This window comes from Trachurus japonicus, chromosome 13, assembly GCF_045865225.1.
Source record: "Trachurus japonicus isolate A0001 chromosome 13, Traja_1.0".
Classification (NCBI taxonomy): domain Eukaryota; kingdom Metazoa; phylum Chordata; class Actinopteri; order Carangiformes; family Carangidae; genus Trachurus; species Trachurus japonicus.
Genome location: NC_140919.1, coordinates 14,726,340 through 14,742,057, shown reverse-complemented (window position 1 = coordinate 14,742,057; position 15,718 = coordinate 14,726,340). Strand labels below are relative to the sequence as shown.

Sequence of the window (15,718 nt, the reverse complement as noted above, 5' to 3'; positions counted from 1 at the left end):
TGCAGACGCATTTAGGATGATCATTTAACACAAACTGTCTCTTTTTTAATAGTTTCATTTACAGGTCTTTTATTTCTTAATTTGATGGACAGTTTAAACCTTTATCCATAAAACTTTTCGTTGTAGCAGCAGCAATTACTTGTTGAGATGTTATAGCCTAATAAAGTAAACTATAAGCTAATAGCCTAATAAAGTAAACTATAAACTGTTTTGTCTGTCTTGTGTGTAACAACATCTACTGCACGTCTGTCCGTCCTGGGTGAGGGATCCCTCCTCTGTTGCTCACCCTGAGGTTTCTCCAATTTTTCCCTGTTAAAAGGGTTTTCCATGGAGTTTTTCCTCAGTCGATGTGAGGGTCTAAGGGCAGAGGATGTTGTTGTGAAAGCCCTTTGAGACAAACTGTTTGTAAAAACGGGCTATACAAATAAAATTGCCTTGCCTTGCCTAAAGTCTAAGTTAAAATGCAATAATATTTAAAAGAAGTAGGAAAAGAAGAAGAAATAAAGAAATTAGTTTGTTCAAGTTCATAAAAGACGCACTGACAGATATTTTTGTCTGAGTTGTGTTCAGGTCCCTTCACCTTTCAATAACCCTCCTGCCCTGTCCTGTGGCCTTTCTTTTTTTCTTTATTGTAATGAGCAATTTTCGAAATTGGCCTCCTAGAAATAATTGGACAGCCATGATGATGATGATGATGATGGTGGCTGAGTGTGGAGGCAGAGCGACCGGGAGGAGGTGGTGTGGGGGTGGAGGGGGTACAGGCCGGATTAAAAAGAAACACAAAGACCGCGTTGTTCTGCTATTAAATCCCCTCCTGATCCCCAACATGCTCCCCTCGGCCCATTCATGCACTCATTCACTATTGTCAATAATAATAATAACAATAATAATAATATTTTCTGGTTTATTTCTAGCTTTTAGCGTGCATTACATATTTATTAGTGGGTCATAAATGAATTATATTTATTATATTTAGGCTGGTAAAACTATGAAACCGGAAACAGGTGCAAAGACGCAGGAGATAATAAAATAATATAAGATAAACTGAATTATTTAAAATGGTTGTTCTTGTTTAAAGTTTTCCCCTATTCAAATATTCTAACTTTATTTATAGCTATCCATGACAACTTTTCCGAGCATTTTCTTTAATAAAAACTCTTGGTTGTGGAGGTCGTCTATCACTTCCTGCTCCTATTAATGTATTAGTATGATATCGATCCCGGTGCTGCGGGTCTCCTGCCCCAGTGTGTGTGTGTGTGTGTGTGTGTGTGTGTGTGTGTGTGTGTGTGTGTGTGTGTGTGTGTGTGTCTCCTCTCGCGGGGCCGGTTTGGCCTGTGTGCCATCCTCCTCCGCCGCCGCCGCCGCCGCTGCGAGACAATTTCACTGTGTCCAAAGCCGATTCTCTGCCTGCGCTTGTTAATTGAATCGGATTTCTTATAGTTAAAATCCACACACACGCACACACACATACACATACATGCACACAAGCACACACGCACGCACACAGACCCATGTAGCTACAGCCCAAACTGTATAAGGGGTTTATCTAGCTGTGTAAAGCCAAAGCGGAGATATAAAGACACACACAGAGCGACAGAGAGACTTTACCGGCGAGTTTCAACGTTTCTAAATCTCCAATAAAAAATGTCTTCACCTGCTGAGGTGAGTGTGTGTGCGAGTGTGTGTGTCGCTGCTTGAGTCCAGTGGGCCTTGTGTGTGTGGGTGTGGGCGTGTGTGCGTGTGTGTGTGTGTGTGTGTTTGGATACCTTCGGTCTCCAGTGGACGCTTCACCTGCTCCACATCCAGGTACGCTATACGTTTGTTTGTTTAGTTTAGTTGTGTTGTCATGGAGCTAACTGTGACTGTGAATGAGTCTTCAGACCTCAAACTTGTCAACGGGGGAAGAAGGGAAAAAAAACCCGGCGGGAATAGCTCGAGACCGCTGATACTGTAGCTGGTGCGCGCGTGACACTAAACGCTCTGCACGCGCACACACCACGCACCTGCCCCTCAGAGTTTCTTCTTCCTCATGTTGTTTTATATCGTAGCCTACAGTTTACAGTTTTAAACACGTTTTAACTCATAGCTACTTTATTATAAACAAAGTAATGAAAACAAGTTGTATTTTGGTTTAGTATGTGGAAAAATTTGCATTACTGTAAAACAATTGACCAATCTTTTAAACTTAAGTAGTTTTAAGTTTTGTTTTCATGTTTTACTGAAATGTATTATGTTACAATACATGGTTATTAAATAAGATAGTACAAATAATAATAATTTAAAAAAAAAACTACAGTCAAAAAAAATGGCTGACTGAAGTTGTGATCAATCAAGTCTAATTTGCTCATTATCCATAATCAATAAGGGAAACAGCATGAAAACTGATACCATAAGCTTTTGTCAAATTAAAATGGTTAATTTGACTTTAAAATCAATAATTAGTCATGTGAAATATAGAACAAAAAAACACCTGGATCTTATAAACAACAGTTTCAATCAGTGATCAATAACAGATTTAGATCCAGGCCCAGTGTGTAAATGACACTTTAAATTCCTCCATTCAACAGTCACACTGTTTGTGGCATAGAGACACAGAGTTTGCTCATTATGTTACACTGATATCTTATATTATTATATGATCATTATTATAAAAGTTATCAAATCTTTTCAGTTCTGTTTTTTTCATAAGACAGAAATTATTACAATAATAAAATAGTTTTATTTTTGCAGTTCTATTCATTTCACTCATTCCTCTTCTCCTCCAAATAACCTAGTTTAATGAAAAAAACAATCTTTTCTTTTTCTCCATGTGGACATATGCATAATTACACAGGCATGCCATAAGATAAGTACTTTATATTAAAGATCAAGACTATATGTATTTAATGTTGCATGACATGTGACGCTGTCTGGGTTGTTTGTGTGTGAACGGACTCGACTGCTGGTGGTTTGGACGCACTAGGACCCAGAGCAGAAGCAAATTAAGGACAACCAGCACATAAGAGGCTTAGTACATCTAATCTATACTCCTACACACACACACACACACACACACACACGAACACACACACACACACACACACAGAGCATTTCATAAACATCCTATTTTGAAACAAGCACGCATACACGTCCCAGAGGCAAACACAGCCATTGTATTTTTCATTTAGTTTTAATTTTCTCCAAACTCTTTTATTCCCCTTGTTGACCTTAACTTCCATCCCCACTTTGTTGGAGAACATTCGCCCACGTGCTCCGCTCCTCTCTTTTCTCTCATCCCATTCCCGTAGCAAAACGTGTATTCATCCATCCGTCCCTTCAGTATAAAAACAGAGGGCCAGAGTGCAAAATTATTAATTCTAGACAATTATAGCGAGAAAAAAAAGAGAAAGAAAACAAAACAAACATGATCGTTCTCTACTGCTTGGTTTGGTAAAACAGTGTGTATGTGGTGTTTCATCGGCCTGTTCTGCTATCAAATCAATTGAACAACCACTCTGAAGGATCGGAAATGAAAAAAAAAAAAGGATTTTAAATTGAAAGTGAATTGAAGTTTGGACTCAATCATCATTTTCACTAAAGTGTGCTAAACTCTTTTTTGTATTATTATTATTATTAACAGAGACGACTGTTTTTGTTTTTTTTGTTTTCTATTTTATTAAAATAGAAAATTCAGTGTGATGAAACCAAATTTTTTCCCAGAATCCTCCTGGGCAACTCAGCCTTTGTTATGTTTGCATTTGAGTCCAATCCGTTTCTACAATGTGTGTGTGTGTGTGTGATGAAGATGAAAAAATGAACAGAGGAAAGATTATTAATCATGTATGTCCATGTCTTTATTATGGAGAGATTTATGGCACAGCGAAAAACCAAAAAGCCTCCACACATCCCAAAATAACCCAAACAAACACACAACCATGCATTACACACACACACACAGACGCACACTTTTCCAGCTGTTAAGCACCTCTGCTCTGACATCATGTTGTTCGATACGCACAGTGTATTTTTGTATGTTTGTGTGTGCACACTGTGTGCTTATAGTGTATGTGTGTGAGAGAGAGAGAGTGTGTATGTGTATATGTGTGTGTGAGTGTGTGACTGTCACACACACACACACACACACACACACGCACAGAGTTCAGCCGATTTATCATAATATGCTTTATCTGAAAAGTAAGTATCTTACCTCGGGATAAAGGGAGGAAAGAGGGGTTTGTGGCCAGATTGACAGAGCAAGGGTGGATGGAGAGAAGTGAGCACTCGCTGCACAGGGACAGAGAGCCGGACCTTCACTCCTGAGGCTGGATCGATCGATATTGATAAGGTAAACGGAGCGTTATGGGGAAAAGGAAGGAGAGAGAGAGAGAGGGCCACAGTCTGTGTGTGTGTGTGTGTGTGTGTGTTTGCGGGAGAAGGAGAGAGAGGTATGACGGTGGTATAACTATGAGTGACTGGTGCAAGTCGAAGTTGTTACTGGAGGAAACTGGGCGGAAAGTTTTGTACGGGGTGGGGAGGAAGGAAGGAAGGAAGGAAGAGAAGAGAAGAGTGAAGTAGAAGGTAGAAAGAAGTGGAAAGAGAGAGAGAGAGAGGGAGGCAGATGGGGGAGGGAGGGAGGGAGGGGGGCAGTATGGGAGGGGCGCTCGCTGACACAGTCCCAGTCTGAGCTTCGTGAGGTTTTTGCTGTCGATGTGCTGCGTCTCTACTTTATTTATTTTATAAAAGTTATTTCCAAACGAGGCTCTGAGTTTTAACGATGTGACACGCTACGCCTCTGCTCTGCTCGTCGTCTGTGTGCTTGTTCAGCTAAAAGCCTCAACATCCCTGTGTGTGTGTGTGTGTGTGTGTCTGTCTGTCTGTCTGTGTGTGACTATTGAGGTCAGTGTGTGTGTCAACTCCTCATTAAAGTGATGTGAGGATTACCTCGGCCTGGACCATGTGTCTCCCTGCACAGCCTCGCTGCTTTCCCATCCAACAGTCTGACACAAAAAGGGGCACGAATACACAGGTTAAACATTATAACTGGTCCTGCTGTCGGGTCGCCATGCATTACAGTACATGCTATTAATGTATGTGTGGTGTGTATTTGTGCAGCAGCATGTCTGTGTGCATGTGTGTGTGAGTGTGAGTGTGTGTGCATTCAGAAGGATTTTGGTTGTCAGCAGTCTGTCATGGATCTGGGCTGAAGATGAACTGAAGGCTGCACTCACTTATATAATGAACTGCAGAAGTGTATAAACATGTTATATACAGTATAGGTTATGTAAAGACTGTGTTATATATTGCAGCCTATGTTGATTTGCAGTGTAAAAAACGTAGGTTCATGCTTGTGTTGTTATCATAATATTAGGTTTATGCATAATAATTTTGCATTTAAACTTTTTGCGTGCTGCTGGCTAAAGATCTCCTGCCAAGATTTGGGCCAAATTTATCCATATATTTATTATGGAGGAGCTTAGTTGTAATAACTGCACACACTGTTTTTTGCAGTCAAAATACTCATTGATAGTTCTTCTTATAATTAGAAAAATCCTCATTGTTGCACCATTTAAAACTCAAGGTAAGGCAAGATAAGGTAAATGTAAGTTAAGGTAAGTTAAGGTAAGGTATACGTTATTGTGCCTTCTTAATATAGATAGGATAGAGAGACATTATTGTGCCAATGGGAAATTTGTCTTGGACCATTCAATTTGGGCATCACACTGCTGCAAAAAAACAACAATTTACTGCTAAAAAACATAAAAATATAAGAAAATCGTGCTATAAATAACATAAAAGCATAAAACCAGGCCAGTATTTTGTTTGGTTTTTGTCTCAGACTGAAGCTAAACTTCAGGTTTCAGAGCTCCAGACGAACGTTTTCTTACTAGGGGGAACTTAAAGTTTTAGGAGCACAAGCAGAAAATTTAAACTACCATTAACTTAAAAATCAAATTTCACATTTTTCCTCATTATTCACCTTTTCATTCATGATCCTCACACACATTGGCCTGCTGCCACTTGTAATGACAGGTTTCAGATTCTTTGAGTCGCCCCTTCCACGTTTCACCAGTGTTCCAAAAAAAAATGTACTGGTTGCACATTCGCAAGTACTGTAGATGAAAGATTTGCTTGCACCATCTAAAATTTTAGGGGCAAAATCTGGAGCCCTGGGTTTGCAGCAGCAGCAGCCTGGTGCAGCCTTGTGTCTATTTGTGGTTAATTTGTGGTTAACGAACCGTTAACAGTTGTTGCAATCAGCTCGTGAAGCCGAGGTTCAGACAGGGAAACGTGGCTGACAGGAGGAAGACAGAGATGATTTAGTCCAGAGGAAAATTTGGCTTTGTTGATCATTTTCTAAATTTTCTCTGTTATCAGAAATCTATCTATATAAAAGCATCTATAAAAAGAGTTAACTACCACCACCCATGATTAGTTATGTGTCGACGTCATCCTGCACGACTCGGCCCCCCCGACCACCACCACCACCAGGATGAGTCGATCTGTAAATAATGTCTGGCCAAGCATCTCGATCAATTTCACAGACTGACGACCCCCTGCTGTGTGCATGTGTGTGTCCTGCTGTCTTCTGGGGGGGGTGGGGGTGAAGGGGGGGTACAGACCTCTAATCCACCGCAGACAGCAGCAGGTGGGGTCTGTGTGCTGCTGCGTGTGCATGTGTAAACTGTTATCATTTAGCCCCCTCATTGACCACTGTCTGGGGCTTTAGCAAACTAACACCTGTTCATGTCCTCATACTCATACACTTGTAATATACAAGACAAGATGAGGTGAGCCAGTTGCACATGTGCAGACTGTTGACAAACCACCTGAAAATATAATAATTAACCAAAAATATCTTGTGCATCAGTTAAACAGTCGACTGTAATAGAGAAACAAACGTTCTTAAACAATGTTTCTCTATAAATTAGATAACTTAGCCCATATACACATTCTCAGTTATACATGAATCATAAATATGAGATTATGAGAATTTTTAATTATCCATGTAATTTGTTTCAAGATTTATTGAAAAGTAGAAAAACTTTGGTAGAAAATCTACTACATTTACAGTAATTATGAAAATGGGTATAGTGCTTTGTTAATAATAAGTACATAAATCGTATTTTCTTCCTATCCATCTTTTTCATATAAACCTAACCTAATAAATGCTGGCTTTATATTTTGTGTTTAGTCACTTAGATGAATATTTGGTAACCCTTTGATTTACAGGCTGTAAATTGCGTCATAATGTCTAGAAATAGCCTAGAAATAACAGTCAATTTCATAGTAATGTCGAGAAATATAGAAATAACAATTGATTGCATAGAAATAGCCCAGAAATAATTTATTGTAAATGACAATTGCAAGAACTTGGTGGAGAAAGATTCTGCTTCATGACTACGCAATGGGCTCTATGCACAGCTCCACTACTTCCTGAACTTAAGGCAGCTCCTTTATTTCCTGTCTTACATTATTGGACCAACTGATTAATCCAGGTGTGTGTGAGTAGTCACAATGGTCAGACACACCTGGATTAATCAGTTTTTCCAATAATGTAAGACAGGAAACAAAGGAGCTGCCTTAAATTCAGGAAGTAGTGGAGCTGTGCATAGAGCCCATTACCTGTTATTTCTTGGCTATTTCTTGTCATTATCACATAATTAACAGCCTGTAAATTAAAGGGTAACCGAATATTTTTGTTTTAAACCAATCCAGTTTATTTTACTGATAGTTCATATTAGGCAATGCATCACTTAGAGAAAGTTTTTCATTATATAAGCAGAGCAGGTGTATGTACAAACACACACAAACACACACACACACACACACACACACACACACACACACACACACACACACAGAGGCAGGCAGAGCATATGAAACTATGCATGAATGCACATACGAGCTTTGTTTTAACAAGTTGAAGCCTGTGTGTGAGTGTGTGTGTCTAACCCCCCCCACTCCTCTAGCCATGTGTTCTGGTAGCATGTGTGTGTGTGTATATAGCGTGGTACAGTAGCTTGCAGCCCCCCCACCACCCGCTCCCCCCACCTGCACCCCCACCACCACCACCAGCCCATATGGCAGTAGACAGCAGTAGTAATCATGGAAGTGGAGCAACAGGCCCTGAGCCTCACTAATCCTCGGCCACACTCCGACACGTGCCACACTGATGCATATACCCACCCTATACACACACACACACACACACACACTGAAGACACCATATATATATATATATATATATATATATATACACATTTATATGTATACGCACACACACACACACACACACGTACATCTCACTTCACTTACAACATCAAATGTCAATCACCAGTAATGGATAGAGAACAACAACTCTACTGTTTGCATCACTATGTAAATGAATGAATAACGAGCAGGTGGACTCACACACACATACATCTTGTGACCTGCCACTGTGCAACATACAGCCACCCCCCTCCCTCCGCCCCTCCCTCCCACCCTCTCCTCCCCATAATGCACCACTTCACCCACCAGCCATTGCATGAGTTTGTTTTAAATTGCACACACACACACAATGGCCGCCTCCTTAATTGTAATCTCTCTCATGATGAAGCTATAGCGTGCATGTTCATTTAAAACCTGAGCAGTGAGACACGCTGACAGAAAGAAACCCACTGAGTGCTTTTTGAGCAACACACACACACACACACATAGAAACAGAGACACGTACACACACACACACACACACACACACAAAAACCCTTTAACTGTGACGCACAAGGAGACAGGGCCACAATGGCTCTCTTATTGTTAATTGGCCGTTTAATCCCGAGGAATGCGTCTGATTAGTCCTCGCCGGTGGGTCAGGATCTTGCTTAACACTCGCCTTCACAATGGACGGGCTGTAACAGAGATCTGGGAGTGAGCACACACACACACACACACACACACACACACACACATCGGTGGACACACATGGACAAAGGTGTGTGCATAAACACTCACAAAGAAACACACAAACGAGCATCGATTTGTGTGTGTGTGTGCTGTGCAGGGTTGCGGTGGCCTCACATACCCCCTGCATTAATGCACACAAAAGCGACCACACACTGTATAAACATGCAGAAATTTACCCAGAATGCAACACTACTGCAGAGATGATGATGCACAAAATGTGAGGTGTTAATGTTTAAGTCGTAATGAACCATCCTCTCCACACAATTAGACCTTTATGTGTCAATTAATACTTTAAAGACCTAGCCAGAGTCAGAAAATAGTTTGCATTATCAATAATTACAGTAATCAATCATAACTATCATTATCATATAACTAAAAGACAGAAGTGACGGTCGCTCCATTTATTTATCTGCTACACAAACCTGCCTTTGAATCACATTTATTATTATTTCTTTTTTTACAGTGTAAGTTATAAGTATTTAATTAAACACAATTAGCTTCCTCCCTCTATTTTGGAGCAGCTCTTCTTTTTGTTTTTAGTCAACAGTGCAAAATCAATTTAAAAGAATTGGATTAAGTGTTAAGTTTCACTGTGGGTACTGTGGTGTGTCCGAGCCCTTAGTGTTTGTTTAGGGGTCAGGGTGTAGAAACGATGCTTATAGTTTAGTTAGCGCTTTAAATGCCATCACAGTCTAGAGCTCATTGTGCCTCGGCGCATTCACAGGAGTGTTGACAAGAATAAAACAAACTGATGCAAATAAGTTATTTTTACACAACAGGAAGATAATTATTTCCACCCGTTACCGAGACGACAGGATACAGGAAGTGAACAGAGAGGAGGAAGGGATGATGGGACGGTCAGACTGGTTACAGGTATAAGGTTGAAGTTGACCAGGGTCTACGTGTGTGTGCTTGTCTCTGTGTGTGTGTGTGTGTGTGTGTGTGTGTGTGTGTGTGTCTGTAGGAGGTCCAGGCAGGCTGCATCACTGCTGACACACTGCTGCTGGTAAATCCAGCTTAGTGTGTCTAAAACAGGCCTGCAAAATCTGCCACAGGGCCCCTAATGCTAGGGCCGCTGTCACCCTCAATCACTCACACACACCTAATCCCCACGCCGTGACCCAACACGAACACACACACACACACACACACACACACTGGCTACCCGATGCTCTGGGCCCATTCAGTCCCAGTACCAGGAGACACCAGCCACAGGGTCGACATTTCATATTGGGTGGAAGGGGAGGAAGGGGGTGATGAGGGGGGAGGAGAGGGAGGGAGGGAGGGAGGGAGGGAAGAGGGGAGAGCAGTGTGAGGTGGAGTGAGGAGTTTGGGTGAGGATGTGCAGGTTGTGGTGCAGGTTGCGGTAATTGGAATGAGGAGGTGCAGGTTGTGGTAACTGGAGTGAGGTGAAAGCAGATAGAGACGCACCTGGAGGATGAGGGAGGAGAGGATTCAGGGTGGGATGAATGAAGGGGTGAGGTGGAGGAGGAGGAGGAGCCTGAGGGGAGATGATGAGGCCTTTAACAGAAAGATAATACAGATTTATTAGTATTTATGCATGCACTGTATCAAATTACCAGTAATAAACTGGCTGAATATTATCTTTACACAGGGTAATCTATCATTTAACAACAATTAATTGAGTTCACCTGGAGTTATTGTTTAAAGGGACAACGAGGAGTTTTAGAAAGCGAAGTGTTTTCGCACTACATTTACCATGAGCCTCCGCACGCACGGTGAAATTCTTGGACCGGCTGAAAGTCAGATGCTTGAAGACGATCAGATACCGTCGTAGTACCGACCATAAACGGCGATTCGGTGGCGTTATCATGACCCGCCGGGCAGCGTCCACAAAACCGAATGTAAGGAAACGCTGGTCGGCTCGCCCAGCATTTCCACCATTAGAGAAACGATATATATTATATATATACATTTATCGAAAATGGAGCCATTAACAAGTGTGGGAACATGTAACTCCGAGCTAGCCAGGCTAGCGCCGCCTACTGGTTCCGGCAAATTTCATTTGCCTCAACAATGTAGTCAGGACACTAGCAATGCGTTTCGGTTTGCTCCGTCCGCTCTGGTGGACGGACCAATCAGCGAACAGATGGGGAAGGCGAAGCCGTTGAACTAAACCGTCTTTGGTTGAACTCAAGCACTCAAGCTAACCTATGAGCTTAACCGGTGTATAGCACACGTGACCACCAAGCAGCAGCGATTAGTTGAAGCAAATGTAAGCAACCGCCTCCCGGAAGCAAACGAATCCCTATGGCTCGTGTTCAGACGCTTTTTGAAATGTAATGAAATAAGCGGCTGATGCATCAGGCTAACTCCGAGCTGCATGTGAAGAATATTTTTTCAGGCCTTTTTCACAGCAGCATTTTCTCAAAGACAAATGATCTGTCCTGGTGTTGTGAATGTTTAGTCTCGTTATTGTCACCGTTCTTTGTAGCACTTGTGCTTTTCCTACTAGAACGAGTCAAAATGTCCGCTTTACAAAAAAAAAAGCCCCGCTAGAGACGCAGGAGGAGAAGCAGTTTCCACTTGTAGCTGCACGACTCCACGTGTTTAATGTCCAGCCTTACATGCAGCGTTGCGGCTGCCAGGTTGATCCCTGAGTGAGAACATGGTGACATGGTGTACTGATTGCTACATGATGAAACTCTCTGGATGACTGTGTGACAGTGTGTGAGCCGTCTGAATCACTGAGCTCTGGATGCCGCGTTTTCTCTGCACTCATGCAAACTCAACATTTAATGGTCCTAAAGAACTCCCTCTCTCTTTTTGTGTTTGTTTTTTTTCTCCACAGGTTTCTCCTGGCCATGCAAAACCTGACATGAAGATGAGGACACAACCTGTTTCAAGTCACCAGTAACAGCAAACATCTTTCCAACAAATCTTTTTGAGACTGGTTTATATTTGCCCATATTATGTAGTACCAGTATTAAGTTGATAATACTGTATTTTATATTTATATACTGTACATAGTTAAAGCTGCACAGCAATACTTGATCCATCCAGATGACTGTTGGGTTCAAGGCCAAGAGATCTTACGTTTTACAAGCCGCCTTTCTTCATCTCGGACAAGATGAACTGCTCTGGTCAGTGAGGCGAAGCGGACAAGAGACAAAGAATTAAGTTAAGAGGCCTATCAATGTAACTTAGTGCCGTCTTGCTCTAGTAGCTTTAAGGAGACTAACGAAGCTTTTTGCTGCTCTTGCTGAGAAGCACTGATACCTGCCTCTCAGCCTAAATCCTAATTATGTCTGCAAACAAACTGAGGATCCACTATTAAACTATCCGTCTTCTCAGTGATTAGTCCATTTTTACATGGATGCATATTATTGACTTGATAAATCCCTGATCCTGCACATTTACATTTATCTCTACTGTGTCTTGGATCCTAGACATGTAAAAATGTCTAGATTGCAAGTTGCCTGTTTATAAAATCAGGTTTTATGTGTTGGGCTTCTTGTGCTTGAGTTGTTGAGGGTTGAAAACAATGGTCAATCACAAGGAGGGCAAGGTGAGGAGCGGTGAGGAGCAGAGAGGAGACATGAAAATGGAGGAGCATGTGAGAGTTGTTAAATAAATGGGAAATTTACATTTCCAAAACGCCCCGACGGCACCACTGATAAAGGTAGAGTGATATGCCTTCTGTGTAAGAAGGAGTTTGCTTACCACCGAAGCAGCTCAAGTTTAGCCTACCACATCAACGCAAAGCACCCAGTTGCGAGTGCAGCCACAAGTCTACAGCGAAGACCTTAGCTATTTAACTCTTCGCCAAACTAAACTCGAGAACACCCAGTGTATGAGCAAGTCTGCGACCGACAGGCTGACAAATGTCCTTGCCAAGTGGATAGCGATGGACTGCAGGCTGATAAACATAGTGGAATGACCCGTCATACAAGCCACCGTGCAGGACTACAGTGGCGACCAAAATCAGCAAGATGTACGACGGCAAAAAGAAAAACAAACTTGAGATCTTGGTGGAGGATTCGCCCAACTGTGTTGTTATAACCGGAGATCACTCGACGTCAGCTGGCAACCACAGCTATCTGGGGGTGACTGGACACTTTATTGATGGTGAGTGGAACCTCAACTCATACTGACGGTCATGGAAACAGAAACCAGGCACTTTGCTGATAAATGCGCCGAACAGTTCCTCAAGCTGGCAAATGACTGGGGAATTGAAAACAAGATATCCACCATCGGTACAGACAGTGCAGCAAACATGGTGGCTGCTATGAGAGCCCTTCCATACCAGCACATCGCCTGTAACGCTCACATTCTCCAGAGGACCATCACGGTCTGCCTCGATAGCGGCGAGTTTGCCGGTGTACTATCAAAGTGCCGCAAGATTGTTGGCCATTTCAGACAAAGCCCTGCAAATACCACAGAACTTAACCAGCAACATGTAGCACTTGGAAAAAAGAGCGAGCAACATACAAGATGTACCGACCAGGTGGAATTCGACACTCGCAATGGTCTCGTGCCTCCTACGCAACCGAGAGGCTGTCCAGGCTACGTTGGACCAACAGAACAACCACAGATTGGTCATGCCAACCGAAGCTGAGTGGGGGAAACTGCAGAGGCTGCAGGTCCTGCTTGAACCATGCAGGTACTAAGCCCAAATAAACACCTGCACATTTTAATGAAATAAACTACTGTCACATGTGTGATCCAAAAATTACGGATGTCCTGGTCTGATATTGATATCGGTCCGATATCAGCCAAAAAACAAGTATTGGATTATATCAGACTACATCTAACAAGCAGTCAATTTTTTCAAATCTTTCTTCTCATGTTGAAGGTTAAAATTTATGTAACCTATTGATTAATAATAAATGGGTCGGTTTTTCTCATACCTACTGTTGCTGACCATTGTTCTCTGAGTAATATCACTTGATCAAGCCTTTTCTAACATTCCACACTACAAAATAAGTAATAAAAGTATACGATTCGTGCTGATATCGTATCGGATCGATATCGGTATTTGCCAATAGTCAAGGCTGCAATATCAGTATCGTATCGGAAATGAATATTGGGGCATCACTACCAAAAATGAATGAACATTGGGTAGTTACCTTTCAGGACAATTACATTGGAAATCAGTTACACGTTAATTTATAAATCCAGCTCAGTTCATTTTGCAAATTTACCCATCTCTGCAGGTATGTGACTGAGCTGCTGGGTGGTGAGGCCTACGTATCTTGCTCTGTAGTGCTGCCTGCTTTTTGCCATCTGGACCGTGTCATGGACATCACTGATGATGATCCAGCCTATGTGGTGAAGTTCAAGAATGCCTTCCAGAGGGACCTGGCAGCACGTCGAGCTGATGCCAACGAGACATGGTTGAAGGTGGCCACAGCACTGGATCCACGTTTCAAGGATTTGAAGTGTCTTCCAAGAGAAAACAGGGAACAGGTAAAGACTATAAGGATACGCTGGACTAAGGAGCCTGATTTATTATCAAATCAAACTTTATCTATATGCAACACAAAGTGCTTCACAAAATAAAATAAAACGGCCTACTGCACCCATCCATCTATCCCTTTAATTCGTCCACCCATCCATCTATTCATTCATTCAGGTGTGGACCAGTCTGGAGAACATGCTCCAAGCAGTAGAGCCCAGAAGAGCAGCTACTCTCCAGTCCTCCACAGAGGATGATGAACCAGCTCAGAAGAAGAGGAGCGCTCTCCTGCTGGGGTCCGACTCTGACTCAGAAGAAGAAGGAATGGAGTCTGGAGAGCTGCAGCGCTACAGAGCAGAGCCCAGCATCAGTATTGACGACTGTCCCCTGCAGTGGTGGTATGCTCACTCAGGAGCCTACGAAAAGCTGTCAGCCCTAGCACGCAAGTACCTGGCCTCCCCGGCAACCTCCGTATACCCTGTGAGAGACTGTTTAGCCTCGAAGGCCACATAGTGCAAGAGAAAAGGGCAGCCTTGCTCCCAGAAAATGTGACCAAGCTGGTCTGTCTCAGCAACTGGCTGAAGAAGAAACAAGAGGCATGAGGTCCTCTGTAGCCTACTAGAAGTTATTGCTTATTGATACGTCCAAATGCAAAGCACCCTGTCTAAATGGTTAAGAGGCCTACAACAATGGCACAACTGGCTGCCTACGAGAGGGTGACTTACTCCCTGCTGGATAAACTGGATCAATATGTGCCTACTTGGAGCCCTTTTTGTTTTTCTGTAAGTTAATCGTTGCCTTGATAATGCACTGTTGTCAATGATTTATTGTGCTTATCTATTGAGAAGTATTGGTGAGGTGTTCTATGGTGGTTTTGTTCGTTTTGTTTTATACTTTTATACAACATTATAAATTTACTAAAAAAACTCTGGCCTTGATGGCTCCCTGATTGAGTGAATAGATATATCCCTGTCTGTATTATTTGTCTGTTAAACTTCAATAAAAATGTTCATTATAAAAAACAAAAAAAAAGTGACTGCTTGATGTTATTTCAGCATTTTATTTTGTGATGAACAATGTTACTTTTGATGTGCTAACTTACAGCACTATGACAGATGGGTCTGTTTTATTTATTTTATATTATCTGAAGCAGAGGAAAAGCAAGATGTTCAGTGTTCAATACTTGTATTGCTCAGAAGAGTGTTCTGTTTGCTGTTTGCTTTACTGTTTACTTCAATGTTAACTTACAGCACTTTATATGGACCTGATGTTTCATTTTATTTTTATTTTCTAATTATTTACAAAAGAACACAGCAATATTCCCTTCCTGGTGATCAAAACTTAAGGTTGCAGGAAGCCCTTGGGACTAGTCCCAAA

The 15,718-nt window shown here is 42.0% G+C and overlaps 1 pseudogene across 1 annotated transcript; it reads left to right on the top strand.

Moving 5' to 3' along the window:
* The first annotated feature begins 13,376 nt into the window (after nucleotides 1-13,376).
* Nucleotides 13,377-14,943, top strand: LOC146975707 (E3 SUMO-protein ligase ZBED1-like; annotated as a pseudogene). Its single transcript, XR_015037507.1, has 3 exons — nucleotides 13,377-13,546; nucleotides 14,100-14,352; nucleotides 14,519-14,943. The product of XR_015037507.1 is annotated as an E3 SUMO-protein ligase ZBED1-like (transcript).
* The last annotated feature ends 775 nt before the right edge of the window (nucleotides 14,944-15,718 follow it).